This window comes from Carassius carassius, chromosome 8 (assembly GCF_963082965.1).
Source record: "Carassius carassius chromosome 8, fCarCar2.1, whole genome shotgun sequence".
Classification (NCBI taxonomy): domain Eukaryota; kingdom Metazoa; phylum Chordata; class Actinopteri; order Cypriniformes; family Cyprinidae; genus Carassius; species Carassius carassius.
The window spans coordinates 16,935,823-16,951,541 of record NC_081762.1 but is presented as its reverse complement, the minus strand read 5'-3'; positions in this window follow the sequence as shown (position 1 = coordinate 16,951,541).

The following is a 15,719-nucleotide window of genomic DNA, read 5'->3' as shown; positions in this document are numbered from 1 at the left end:
AAGTGCAATGTTACAAAAAAAAAAAAAAAAAAAGTTTAACAGCAAAAACCAATTCAATTATCAAAATATTAAGTGATTTATTTGTGTGAGTGATGAATAGTGTCATGTTTACCATTCCAAAAGGGTGAACCTGTGTCAGGTGTTGCTGAAATGAAGGACCCAGATGCAGTAGAAATGCAACAAGAGTTTTATTCAGTGATAATTCGAACTGCTGAATTCCAGATCCACAATCCCAGAACTCAATAGAGGAGATCAGAGTCCAAACCGATATGTTCCAGGCGAGCGGTAGTTAGTATCAGGCGATGGTCATTAAAGATGATAGCCCAGGCAGATTCAGAGAGATCCACAAATCTAGATAATAATCCAGAGAAAACAATCCAAAACTCCCTATGAACAGACCACTGGTCAAGGAGCATAGACAGTCCAGACAGCAGTTGAAATAACTGAGCAGAAAAAAAAGAGAAACTGAGAAAAAAAAATATGAAACTATAACTGATGAATCAAAACAAGAAACGCATAAAAAGCGTCAACAACAAAACACACTGGCAAAGACAAAGAGAAAACATGAGATTTAAATAAGGAAAAAATAAATGAGGAAATGACAAACAGCTGAGAACGCATACACAACCGCGCTGATTGCAAAGCGCAATCAGCTGAATGCGGCTGGTACGCGCAAGTGAAAAACAAAACAACACGTGCACAACCACGTCGATCGCAAAATGCGAACAGCTGATCTTGGCCGGCACGTGTAAACAGAAACAAAAACAAAGGCTCCAGCAGGAGCGAGAGACAGATCAAACCTGAGCCCTGACAGTACCCCCCTCCCAGGAACGCCACCCGGCGTACTCCTGGTCGAGGGAGACTGACGACGATGAAACTCCACGATGAGCGAGCGGTCCAGAATGTCCCGAGCTGGGACCAAAGATCTCTCTTCCGGACCGTAGCCTTCCCAATCCACTAAATATTGAAAACCCCGTCCACGGCGCCTGGAATCAAGAATCCGCCTGACGATAAAGGCTGGAGCGCCCTCAATCATCAGGGGAGGAGGGGGGGTGGGGACAGAAACATGAGAATGGGAAGAACGTATAACAGGTTTAACACGAGAAACATGAAAGACAGGATGGACACAACAGAGAGGTTGAGGCAACCGAAGCCGCACCGCCACCGGACTGACCACCTTGACAATGGAATAAGGCCCTATAAATTTGGGTGCCAACTTACGGGCCGGAACCCGAAGTGGCAGATCTTTGGTAGAGAGCCACACCCTTTGCCTACAAACATACCTGGGTGCCTCAGTCCGACGGCGGTCAGCAGCTCTTTTAGTGCGTTCCCCAGACCGGACCAACGCTTCCCTGGCCCTCCTCCAGGTACGATAACAGCGCTGCATAAAAGCCTGGACTGAGGGAACTGTGGCCTCAGCAGCCTGGGAAGGAAACAGAGGGGGTTGATAACCAAGACAACACATGAACGGGGAAAACCCAGTCGAGGACACCGGCAAGGAGTTATGGGTATATTCAGCCCAAGTTAGCTGCTGACTCCAGGAGGAGGGGTTATGGGAAGCCAGGCATCGGAGCATCCGCTCGAGATCCTGGTTTGCACGGTCGGTTTGGCCGTTGGTCTGTGGATGGAATCCTGAGGACAAACTGGCGGAGGCACCCAGTCGTCGACAGAATTCCCTCCAAAATTGGGACACGGACTGGGGCCCCCTGTCAGAGACCTTATCCTCCATAAGACCATGAATCCGGAAGACGTGGTCAATGACCACCCGGGCCGTCTCCCTAGCCGAAGGGAGTTTAGGAAGGGGAATGAAGTGAACCGCCTTAGAAAAGAGATCCACAACAGTAAGAACCACCGTATTGCCGCTGGATGGAGGGAAACCAGTAACAAAATCCAGAGCAATATGTGACCAGGGGCGGGAAGGAATAGGGAGGGGATGAAGCAGACCAACGGGAGGTTGATTGGAAGATTTATTTTGAGCACAAACCTCACAAGCACCCACGAACCGACGGATGTCCTCAGCCATGACCGGCCACCAAAAATGCTGACGGATGGCTGCCAGCGACCTCCTCACACCAGGATGACACGTGAGTTTAGAAGAGTGACCCCACTGCAAGACGGCGGTGCGGACTGTATCAGGCACAAATAACAAACCCGCCGGACACCCCAAGGGCACCTCAACATGAGCTAATGCTCGCCTGACCCGACCCTCGATACCCCAGGTGACGGCCCCCACCACACGGCCCAAAGGCAAAATGGTGTCAGGAGGAGACTTGTCAACAGGCGTATCAAACTGCCGGGACAGAGCATCGGGCTTGCCATTCTTAGAACCCGGCATGTAAGACAACACAAAGTTGAAGCGTCCAAAAAACAGTGCCCAACGAGCCTGTCTGGAGTTCAGCCTTTTGGCAGATTGAATATACTCCAGATTTCTATGATCAGTCCACACCAGAAATGGAATTACCGTCCCCTCCAACCAGTGACGCCACTCTTCCAAAGCCAAGCGTACTGCCAGCAGCTCTCTGTTGCCGATGTCATAATTTCGTTCTGAGGGAGAAAGGCGATGAGAAAAATAAGCACAAGGATGCAACTTATTATCATGAGGGGATTTTTGGGAAAGAACTGCTCCGACACCAACCTGTGACGCGTCCACCTCCACCACAAACTGTCTACTAGGATCCGGCAAAATAAGAATAGGAGCAGTAGTGAATCTGGATTTCAACTCGTCAAAAGCTGCCTGAGTAACACTAGACCAACAAAATTTGGATTTTGTGGAGGTTAATGCTGTCAGAGGGGCCGCTACCTGGCTGACATTTCTAATAAAACGCCTATAGAAATTGGAAAAGCCCAAAAACTGTTGTAAAGCTTTTCTTGAGCCAGGTACCGGCCAGTCAGAGACAGCTCCAACCTTCGCAGGGTCCATGCGAATCCCCTCCGCCGAGATGATCGACCCCAAGAACGAAACCGACTGGGTGTGAAAAGTACACTTCTCCGCCTTCACGAACAATTGATTCTCCAACAACCGCTGAAGCACTCGTCTGACGTGCTGGACGTGCACCTGGAATGATTGAGAAAAAATTTAAATATCATCCAGGTACACAAAGACAAAGTCGTTAATCATATCTCTCAGCACGTCATTGATGAGCGCTTGGAAGATGGCTGGAGCATTGGAAAGCCCAAAAGGTAAAACAATATATTCAAAATGCCCAGTGGGCGTGTTAAAAGCCGTCTTCCATTCATCCCCCTCCCTAATCAGAACTAGATAAGCATTGCGTAGATCCAATTTCGTGAAGAACTTTGCACCCCGCAGGACCTCGAAGGCTGTTGACATAAGAGGCAGGGGGTACCTGTTCTTAACAGTTATGTCATTTAGCCCACGATAGTCACTGCAGGGGCGCAAAGAGCCATCCTTCTTCTTCACGAAAAAGAACCCCTCTCCTGCTGGAGAGGAAGAGGGACGAATCAAACCTGCTGCTAGAGAATCTGATAAATACTTCTCCATGGCCACCCGCTCGGGTGCAGACAACGAGAAGAGACGTCCGCGAGGAGGAGAAGTGTCGGGAAGAAGATCAATAGCACAATCATACGGTCGATGGGGAGGAAGAGAGGCACCTCGTGGTACATGCCAGGGATCAGGGAAAGATCCACCTCCTCCTCCTGCAACACAGAACAAACAACAGAAGACGGAGCAGACACAAGACAAGCAGCATGACAGCGAGAACTCCAAGAAATAATTAAATTCTCAGCCCAGTTTATATGTGGGTTATGGAGAGAAAGCCAAGGATGACCCAATACAATAGAAACAGAAGGGGAATTAAATAAATAAAATTCTATTTCCTCCCGGTGGTTACCAGAGGTAATCAAACTCACCGGACCAGTGATCTGAGTAACTGCCATGAGCTGCTGTCCATTAAGGGAATGAACGGTGAGAGGAGAGGAAAGGGACTGAATGGGCAAGCCATAGTGATGAGCCCATTTAACATCAACAAAATTCCCCTCAGCAACTGAATCAATTAACACAGAGCATTTAATAACCGAGCCATTCAGTAACACTGAAGCAGGAATGACAGTACGAGAACCCTCTGATGGAGAAATTGAAGTACCGCCTGCCAGAACTCTCCTGTTTAATGGTGGGCGTTGGCTTTTACTGCTGCATAGGCTCAAGGTCAGACGATTCAGGAGCTCGGAAAGCGGAGGAGGAAACAGATGGTTCTGGCCGCATCCAGCTGGTATTTCCCCGAACTTTACGTCTCAATTCCATACGGGAATCCAAACGAATAGCGAGATCAATAATATCGTCAAGCAGGTCCGGAGGGTCACGTGCATAGATCTCGTCCTTAACATCCGCCACTAATCCATCCAAAAAACGAGCCGCCAGGGCCGCTGAGTTCCACTCACTTGCAAGAGTCTTAAATTCAATAGAGTAATCAGCAACTGACCTCTTGCCTTGACGCAGCGAAGCCAATTGCCTGGAAGCCTCTTTGCCGAACACAGATCTGTCAAATACTTTTATCATCTCGGCTTTGAATGATTTAAAATCATCACAGCACAAAGAGCGCGAGTCCCATATGGCAGTACCCCAGTTGCGGGCGCGTCCAGCCAGAAGAGAAATCACGTAAGCCACTCTGGATCTGTCTAATGCATAAGTCTGGGGTTGAAGTAAAAAACTACTTCACACTGAATAAGAAATGAACGACAATTAGTTGGTTCACCAGCATAAACAGGAGGGTTATTAATACGGGGCTCATGACCAGTGGCCTGTTGGGATGCTGCAGATGAAACATTGAGATCGACGGGCTGAAGATAGCGTAACTTGTCCGAGAGCTCAGTAACTCGTGCAACCAAGGCATCCAAAGTGTGACGAGCATGTGAGAGTTCCTCAGACTGACGATTCAACATCGCTCCCTGATGTTCAACGGCAGCTCGGAGCTGAACTTCTTCTGCTGGGTCCATAATGGCCAGTGTGTTATGTCAGGTGTTGCTGAAATGAAGGACCCAGATGCAGTGGAAATGCAACAAGAGTTTTATTCAGTGATAATTCGAACTGCTGAATTCCAGATCCACAATCCCAGAACTCAATAGAGGAGATCAGAGTCTAAACAGATATGTTCCAGGCGAGCGGTAGTCAGTATCAGGCGATGGTCATTAAAGATGATAGCCCAGGCAGATTCAGAGAGATCCACAAATCTAGATAATAATCCAGAGAAAACAATCCAAAAGTCCCGATGAACAGACCACTGGTCAAGGAGCATAGACAGTCCAGACAGCAGTTGAAATTACTGAGCAGAAAAAAAAGAGAAACTGAGAAAAAAAAATACAAAACTGTAACTGATGAATCAAAACAAGAAACGCATAAAAAGCGTCAACAACAAAACACACAGGCAAAGACAAAGAGAAAACATGAGATTTAAATAAGGAAAAAATAAATGAGGAAATGACAAACAGCTGAGAACGCATACACAACCGCGCTGATTGCAAAGCGCAATCAGCTGAATGCGGCTAGCACGCGCATTGAAAAACAAAACAAATCAACACGTGCACAACCACATCGATCACAAAATGAGAAAGGCTGATCTTGGCCAGCACGTGCAAACAGAAACAAAAACAAAGGCTCCAGCAGGAGCGAGAGACAGATCAAACCTGAGCCCTGACAACCTGATTACATATCTGGAGCATTTGTATAATGTGAACAGCTCAAAGAAGTGTCCGGTTTAAAGTCATTGTATGACCACACCGCCATGTTCATAAACAAAGCTTAAAATACTTTCACTGTGCTGACCCAGGTGTCTCCAAACTCGGTCATCATTTCATGGTTAGATATTTATTGATTATTCAGCTTTTGCAATTAGTTAAAATATACATATTCTAACAAATAAAGGTAATTACTTCCGCTTTTGAAAGTCATTATGTATTACTAGTATACAATTAATTTATACAAATAAATATATTTGGCACACAAAATTATATAAGAGAGAAACTCCTATTCACCATTTGATTAGCTATAGGAGGAAGTAGCTGAATGACAAATCATTCTGCCTCTTAACATCTCTTATTGTAAGCCATATGCATAATACAAAGTAAAGGTAAGTGATAGGATGTTTTATTTTTGGATAAACATTTTATTAATAAATACAATCTCTCTTAAAATACCTAATTGGGTTATGATAATCAAAACAGTTTGGTTTGATCTAGCGCAGAACTAAAACTTTAATGAAATATTTCCCACAATTATAAAATGATTTTATGATTAGCTAGCTCAAAACTGGAGAGCTGCTTTATAACAGGAAATCAAGTTAAAATTCTAGCGACAATGACTTTGTATTTTCATGTTTAATATTGAAAAGCTATCTGTTGCATTATAAAGGACTGTTATATAAATAAACGTGACTGGACTTTTCTTTACTGGAGTGCCTGGAGAACCTCAGAGTTTGTGCAAACATCCACATCGCTGTAATCAAATGTGTTCTTAGGAGCTGCTTTTACATCGCGGTCAGTTTTTGTTGTGTTTATGCAGTTATTGAGAGGAAGGCGTGCAGTATATATTTACATATTCATCCAAGGTTCGGATCCAGGCGGCAAGGAAGTCGACCGGAAGTTAAAGTCGGCAACGAGCTGCCATCTTGTAGCAGAACTTCACTTGCGTAAGCATCCCATTTACTTTGCATTAATTTTGGCGTCACTTTCACAGAGAATAACTTTACATCTGAGGCGTTTAAAGACTCCATTTGTCCATTATTTATTTCTAAAGACACACGACAATGTATACAGGGCTCCATTACCTTCTATGTTACATTATGGCCCCGTAGAAACAGTTTTTGTAAAAAAAGGCTAACGATTGCGTCAACCACTCGACTCTCTGTCTCACAGTAGAGAAATTACCGTACAGACAGGAGGAGAAGCTCGCAGGCAATTAACTTAATATGGCGTACTGGCGTTACATTTTAAAATACTATACAAAATAATTAATCAGAATACTTACTCCTGCTCACTCACGCCAAAGAACTCCTCGCTCAAGCTTGCCGTCTCTGCAAGATTAACGATGGCAGTTTGCACGCACAGCCACTTAGAAGATTTACATCTGTCAGACAGGTTGCTGACATCATCAAGCTTAGTTAGAGTCTGCACGTCAGAAACGGAAGTGCTAAAAATCGCAAAAAATGGGCTTCACTTGTCTCAGTTGAGTTCCAATGGGGTCGCTGTGTCCATTTCTTTTACTGTCTATGTTCTGCTCGGTTTCCTCAAAGTGAAGTGCTATCTTCTTCTTTTGAATTGAATCAGGAGAGTGTATTACAATCTTGCGCTACAGCGCCACACTGGTCAAACTGCATTATTGCAGGCTTTCACATTAGGCCAAGTGTGTCCTTCTCCATTAGGCAGATACGAGATCAAACCACTAACGTTACTCTAAAACATTTGCCGACAATTTTTTTTATCGTCGACGTTGTCGATAATGTCGACTATTTGTTTCAGCCCTAGTGTATATATATATATATATATATATATATACTAAAGTAAATATGTTACAGAGAGTCGTGGGCTTTCACATCTCCCAACTGCTCAAAATCATCTATTAGCGGTGCAATAAACCGATTACACAATACTAGACTGCAAAACAAAAGCACCCCAAAACAGAAACTCTAAGAGAAATTAAAGACTTTGACTTAACACAAGAAAAACTTTAGATTTTCTTACCTGACTGGTACCTCTTGCTCTCCTCCGCGCCGTCATCAAATGCGTTGGAAATCCGTTTTCTCTATTTTTACATTTCGGCTTATAAACCATATGTAATGATGATGGACCACCATGTATTTGGTATCGATGGATTCAGAAGACCCTAAGCTACCATAAGCATGCATGCAATATGTTTATAAAGGAAGTATGAGTGAAAAATTGTACAATAAACTAGAGAATTTCAAAACAAAAATGAGATTTTTTTTGTCATTTATTACTGAAAAACACACAATATAGAACAGTTTTTGAAAAAAAAATTTTTTTTCAAACTCTTTGCTTGACAGAAATGTGTTATTGTTTAATCAAATGTGTAAAGAACAATTAAATAATTAACTTTTTTTACAAACAGTCCTAGGCATGCCAGTGAGCAAAGCAAGGCCAGGAGGTCTTGTTGTACACTTTGCTTGCCTTGCAGTGCTCACAGTACTTTCTGACATCTGCAGGCTTGTGTGCAGGGTTTGCTGGGTCCAAGGGACAATGGGTAGGGGTGTGCGGCGAGTTGTCCTGTCTGCATCCTGCATCAGAGCAAATACACAATCAAACTGGAAGCTTTTTTTGTGTCAAAATTCAATGTAGAAAAAATAACTCCTATAAACTCATGTAACCCTATGAAACTCCACTGTACACTAAAAACACATTTCACCTCTCTTGACCTGAGCAGTTTACTTAGTTGAGTAAGTCAGTCTATTGAAACAAATTGCACACCACTCTTGAACTGAGTTTACAGGGAAAGAGTAGTATGGTACACTAAAACAAATATTTCATGCCTCAATCGCTATCTGACTAAAAATCCAAAACATATACATACTCAAGATGTATGATATAATAAATTATAATGATAAAGAGGTTATTTGAAGTTACATACCAGTCCTCAAATGGATCTTCCCCATCCTGGTAAAATACTTCGTCATCTGTGTAAAAGCTGTCTGCTCCAGATTTCCCCTCGTCACTTTCCAGTAATTGTTCCAGAGCTTGTTCTGCCCTAAATCTTTTACTGCTTGCAATTTTGATAAAACAATTCTGTAATAATGCTATATCTCTCTCGAATTTATCTCTTTGTGCTCGCTAATACTCCGATCGTTCTCTGTAACACTCCGATCGCTTTCTGCTTTCTCCACTTCATGCTGATTCTCCGATCGGTTATTGATTACACCTGGCTGGAGGTCGTTTTACTATAGTCCAGCTCAGCTTTTACAAGGCTACAGCAGAGCTACAGAGTCCTCTGAATGGCTAGAATAAATCATGGTAACCTTCCTCTGATTGGGTTAGAAAAATATTCCTCCCAGCGGTTTTTACATTGGTTGTTGCGTGTTGAATCTGCCTAACATAATAGTTTTCATTGGCCTGTTTACGCAGTGGTATTGCGCAATAAGGGAAGCGTGTTTAATATACAAACTGGATACCGCTGTTTTCAGTGGAATCTGAGGAAGACGGCAAAAAAAAACACATCTCTCTAGCATTAATAGTTTTTGAGATAACTACACATTTGTAAAAGTATGCCATTTTGGGCGGTACCGCCCAATCCGTCCCCAGAGGGTTAAGTAAAATTGAAAATGAAACAGTTTAAGTTGATTAAGCACAATACAATTGTATTTTGGTGGAAAACTAAATATATATGTGTTGTTTTAACAAAACATATCTGTGTAAAACGAACAGTGCCACAAATCCATTTTTTTGAGTGTATAGAGCGTGTTATTTAATCTATACTGGGTGATGGGCGTTTATTTAAATGTTATTAACCCTCCCAATCCACTAGATACTGGATTATTCTGCCCTGGCGACAAGAGTCCATGATCTCATGAACCTGATATGCCTCCTCACTGTCTTTGATGACGGGGGGAGCAATCTGGTTACCAGCCTCCTCCTGGTCCTCCTTTTGGACCAACAGTGGGCTTGAGCAGAGACACATAGAAAGTGGGTGAGATACAGTAATTTATAGGCAGAGACAAACGGAATGAAACAGGAATTATCTGTCTGAGGATTCTGAATGGACCCACGTACATGGGACTGAGCTTCTTACAGGGAAGCTGAAGACGGAGATCCCAGACAACCAGACCCTTTGGCCCGGCTGATAGTTGGAGTTGATACACCGACATTGATCAGCTTGTTCCCTAGTTCAGCGAACAGCTCATGGAGGTAAACATGCACCTCATTCCACGTATCCTCGCTCTGTTGAAGCCATGAGTTGATGGCTGATAAATCTGAGGGTTCCCAGGACCATGGGAACAAGGGTGGTTGGAAACCCAGAAAACTTTGTAAGGAAACTTTAATATTGAGTGTGTTAGTTGATTTATACCTGTGGCAGGTTTGCGGAGGGAGTTCTGGGCATACTCGGCCCAGAATTGATAGCGGTTCCAATCGGCCTGATTTCGATGACAATATGAGTGGAGGGAAATGGGTTAGTTCTTGATTCAGATGTTCAACCTGACCATTGGACTGAGGATGATAACCGGAGGTGAGGCTGACATTTATGTTGAGTTTCTGGCAGAAGGCAGACCACACTCAGGAGGTGAATTGAGGTCCATGATCGGAGAATATGTCCTCGGGAGACAATAGAATCTGAACACAAATTTGCACAAGGCCTCAGCTGTCTCTAGAGCTGTGGGCAGTTCAGGCAGAGGAATTAAGCAGCATGACTTCGAAAAGAAGTCGATTACTGTGAGTATGGTGGTATTTCCCTGTGATGAAGGCAAATCTGTGATGAAGTCTATGGCAATGTGAGACCTGGGGCGTTGTGGAATGGGTAGAGGTTATAGGAGGCCGGCGGGCAGCTGATGAGAGGGTTTAGTCAAATTACAGGTGGAAGAGTTTCAAATTAAGGTTATGGCATAAGCCTGCAATGCAGGCCACCAAACGCGATTGCTGAGCAATTAAATTGTGGCTGCGATGCCTGGATGCCCAGAGCTGGGGGTAGCATGAAGTAGTTGAATGACTCTTTGCCGTCGGGTAAGGACGTAAGCGAGATTGGGTGGAGTTTTGGCTGGTGAAGGATTGGTGGTTTGAGTCTCTGTGAACTCAGTCATGATATCCCATTGTACGGCAGCCAGAATAATGGTGGGAGAGATGATGGATTCCTTGTCCGGAGGTAATGGGGATGATTCATGAAGTCTGGACAGAGCGTCGGCCTTGGTATTTTGAAAGCCTAGATGATAGGTTACTTTGAAGTTACACATTGTAATTCCTTTAAAGTGGCTGTTTGGGGCCAATTTACTACTCTTAGTACCTTCTTTTCCTCCATGGTCACCCCTCCCAAACATATCACATATCTGAGAAATGACACTGCCTCCTGATGAAACTCACACCTTGGCATATAACTGATGGTTGATCAGATGCTGTAGAAACAGAACAAACATGCTTGACATGGTCCTTGTAGGAGAATAAATCAAGATGTCATCAATGTATACAATGGCCCAACTCACCGCGGAAGAATTGCGAGACGGACAAGTGGGACAGGAAGCTCTCATATGTCCAGGAAGGCAGCAGTACAGGCATAGATTCTGGCGGATGTGTCTCGCTCTCTCCACCACCCTGAGATGGGTGGAGCCAATCTGCATGGATTTTGTCTCTGCTGGCAGCAATGTCGCTCCGACAAAAGGCGAGGGAAGCTGAGGTAGGCGACGAGACCAGATGAGATTATCAATTCAGAGTGTCAGGTCAGTGAATTGATCCAATGATTTGTCCTCATCATGAAAGGCCAGTTCAGACTGTAGCTCTGTACAGAGACCCCTGCGGAAGTGGAGCTTGAGAGGATCATCCGGCCACCCTGTTTGCGCAGCGAGCGTGTGAAAGGAGAGTGCATAATCAGCCTCTGAGCCCCTTCCTTGTGAAGAGACAGCAACTGCTCGCTTGCTTCTTTACCACCAGTGGGGTGTTTGAAGACCTCTTTAAAGCAATGGATAAAATTGCAGAAAGAGGGGAAAACAACAATCATCCCTCCACACTGCAGTGGCCCACTCTAGCGCCCTTCCGGTGAGGAGAGAACAAACAAAGGTAATTCGACTCTCATCTGTTGAATATAACTTGGATTGCTGATTAATAAAACATTGAGCATTGAAGCAGAAATCCCTTACACCTCGTGGGTGAACCATCAAACTTTTTGGGAAATACCAAGCGAGGATTGGCGGTGACGGAAGCTGAAACTGGAGCTTGTGGAAGTGGATTGGGAGGAGGAACACTTGCCTCGGGTGGTTGTAGACGAAGAGCCTGCAAGGTCTTGGCAGGCTGGTTAGTATTCCGGTGATGGTTACCTCTGGTGGTGATCTGAGGGAGCCACGGAGGCTGAGTTTGTGACAATATGATATTTAGTACTTATATGTATTTAAATGTCTGAAACCTACAATAAGCATTATATGTTAGAAAATAATAAATATTTGTGATAATAGCGCTCAGCTGGTCCGATCCAGCAAAAGCGGATTTAAATTCAGCAGTTGATGATGTGACACACTGAAAGTTCTAATCACACCGGAGTGATCATACACTTCAGGGACCAGTAAAGACTGATCTCACTGGTGTGATCGTACACGTTAAAGGGTTAAGTAGACCTTCCTGAAACTACTTAAGCATTCATCAGACTCGTAATGTAAATCTATTATTAAAAAAAATTATTTTGTTGCTGGGTTAATACAGGTTATTAAGCATAGCATGTTTACTATTTTTTTTCTTTATTTCATCAGTCAAGGAAGTGTTGGAATTTGTAATTAGTTCTGTTTCATTTTGATAAGGGGAATTTGTCCTTACAAGTTTTCATCGTTTTTTATTTTTTTTAAATGCAACAGATTTTTTTTTTTTAAATGAAATAAATAATTGTGTTCATGTTCGGGTTAATCAAAGGTCTGACTCGTCAGCATGGAACAAAGTAGCAACCAGTGACCACAAGCTCACGCAACATGTAATTACCATTAAGACTGGTAAAAAATATGCTGACCTGGGTATTTTGCAATCAGCAACAATGTAAATTGCAATAACTTATAATTGACCAGTGCATGGCTTTGGGATAACTTAGTCATCCATGAGTTAAACACCAATTTATTATTCTGTCTCTTTGTCTGGTATAAGATAAATGATTAGGAAAGTAATCAGTTTCCTTTTAACTGGAACTATGTATTTTTATACAGCTGGACCTCCTTCTCCTGATCATTGTATCCTGCACATGGAGCATCTAAATCGGATTAGTGTGCAATCTTTGCATGTTTATGACAGACCTAAAGGGCATAGTTTACCTGAAAATGAAAAATCTGTTATTATTTAAACAACTCTTATATCAATTCAAACCTGTATCATGTTATGCTGAGAGTTTTAGGTTGTTATTCTCAGAAATATAGGTTTTATTCTCCTTTATCTAACAAAGGTCCTAGAAAACCTGGAAATGTTTATTTTATTGTATTTTAAATTTTTGCTTTTCCCCTTATCTATTCCTGTAAAATCTATTCGAAATATTTATTATTTTTGCTTTTGTCTGTCATTTTGTAATGAGTCGCTGTGTTTTACAGTCATGCAAACATTATGTAGCTTAGTGAGCACAAATTAAATGTTGATTCTTTCAGTGGTCAGTCTTTTGAAATGGATTTTGATTGTTTTGTCTGAACACCCAAGTGGACAGTAGGAAAATCTAGAGATGGGCTTATCGCTTCTCACAAGACATAAAGGTGCACATTTAGCATATTGACCGATTTCTTTCAAATTATGACCTTCCGAATGCATAGATAGGAAATGTCAGCAATGGTTGAGTAAAACTGGTCACATTTGCAATTCCCAGTCCCTCTTTGCACAAACAAAAACCAGGGGCTGAAAATGACAGGCAGACTGGAGCAAGGTGGCCTTTTTTACCAGCCTTGTACACACCTTAAGTAGTGTGTGTGGAGTGAGAGTGTGTGTATCTGTAAGCATATGTATGTGTGTATGTATGTACATATGTCCATTATAACAGGCATTGAGAGCTCCACAGAAGTACAAGTTGCGGATGAAAATAGCTACCAAACCTCTAATTGGGAATGTTTACTTCCTTTCCCAGAGATCAGTGTGCAGCTGAGGCAGTTTGAAAGGTTTCTGAGACTTGCATAAGCTCTGACCTATTCTTATACACATCATACTATAGTAAAGCTTCTGTTTTTAGATTTTTTAATTTTACCTTTTATTACATTACATTTTTCAGCAGCCAATAATGAAATTGAAAGTGATACTGCTATATATTTGGTAAGATGTCTGTATTCAGCATTCATCGCCTTAAATAAATAAATTAGATATAAGAAAATATAAAATATAGATATAAAGACTTTTTCCACAATATGTAATTTAAAAGTTTGGGTAGTAGATTTTTTCTATTTTTAAAAGAAATCTCTTATATATAGGCTGTATTTATTTGAGTAAATACAGTAAAATAGTAATATTGTGAATACTTTTATACTGTCTCTATTTGAATATATGACAGAAAGTTCAAATTTTCAGCCTCATTACTGACATCTTCGGTGTCACATGACTGTTTAGTAATCAACTTGGAGACTGATTTGGACAAACAGTATTGAAAACTATTGTACTGCGCGAAGTTTTTGGATTCCAAGTCACTTTTCATCAATTTACTGTAATGCATCATTGCTGAATAAATGTGAAATGTTATTTTTTAAAAAGACATTAAACTTTTAAACAGTAGCGTATATTTCACTGAAAGAAAATAAAGCATAATTGTAATTTATTACAAAACAGGACAGAACAATTTAATCATTTTTAATAACATTGAAAACCACTGCAGCACTGTTTAACTTCTTAGACATGTTATATTTGTTACTGTAGTAGCTGTCAGGTGCTTTTAAAAACTTGCACATGGGAAGCAGCTGGCATCGGGCAGTCTGTGTTCTGCGCTGCAATGCTTGGCTGCTCCCATGATGCTTTTTCTGGCTTTTCCTCTCTGTAAAGTTCTTCGTCTTCTGTAAAACACCACGTTTAGCATAATGAAATGTAGGAACCAATCACTGAGAGCTCAAATGGAATGCAGACTGACATCTAGTATATTTCCTGGCTGGGGAACAGTCTAATATGGTTTACATTCACATCTACTCTCATAAGCTCAAAAATGGAGGAATGCGAAGCATGCAGATGCTACCCGGTCAAGTCACTTTCCTTTAGTAATTTACACACAGAGACATGCATATACGCACACATGCACACCAATCAGGTACAGTCTGTGGAGCAAATTGTATTTTTCTGCAGGGTATAGTTAATGATAATACAAGACATTTGAGTTCATGTTGGAAAGTTCAATTCATCACCCTTTGTAATTATTTGCGGCATTAAACATAAAACATTGCATTCAGCAAATTACTTCCCAGTCCTAATTTGACCTGAAGAAAAATACAGTTACAATGCTTCATTTATGGAAAAGAACTAAAACTTACATCTGACTAAAACCGAAAACTTTTACTGCTTTAAATAACATTCAATATCTGAAAAAAAAAATCTTAAGAAAAAAAATTCAAATAATTTATCTGTTTGTTTATTTATTATGCAAATTAGTGACATATGTCAATATAAATCACTGAGTCAAATCTAGAAGTGTAATATTATACACTACAGGTCAAACAGCGATCAGAATTGAAAACTTTGTCTGAAGTTTAAAATCATTGGTGTACCCATAAGCCAATCACATAACGTTTGGTTATGACGTGTTATGACGTGTTCCCAAAACCTGTTGGGACTAGGGCCACAACATCACCTCCATTCAAAATGTGAAACAAACACTCTTCTCGTTCGGGCTTCAGTTGGCAAATGCCAGGAATATTCTCCACAACAGAGCGAATAGCATCCCATGTCTCCATGTCCGCTGTTCTTTTTCGATTTCCCTAGCCTAAACTACAATCCTAAATTCGGCGCTTAGCGTCACGGCTCTCAGCCCGCCCTCTGTTCGTTGACTGGATGGCTGTTTTGGAGCCTGAGGAAATCTGGGAGATAGTTTGCTATCTCAGACTGAGTACAGAAGCAAACTGAAATTGAGCGGAAGT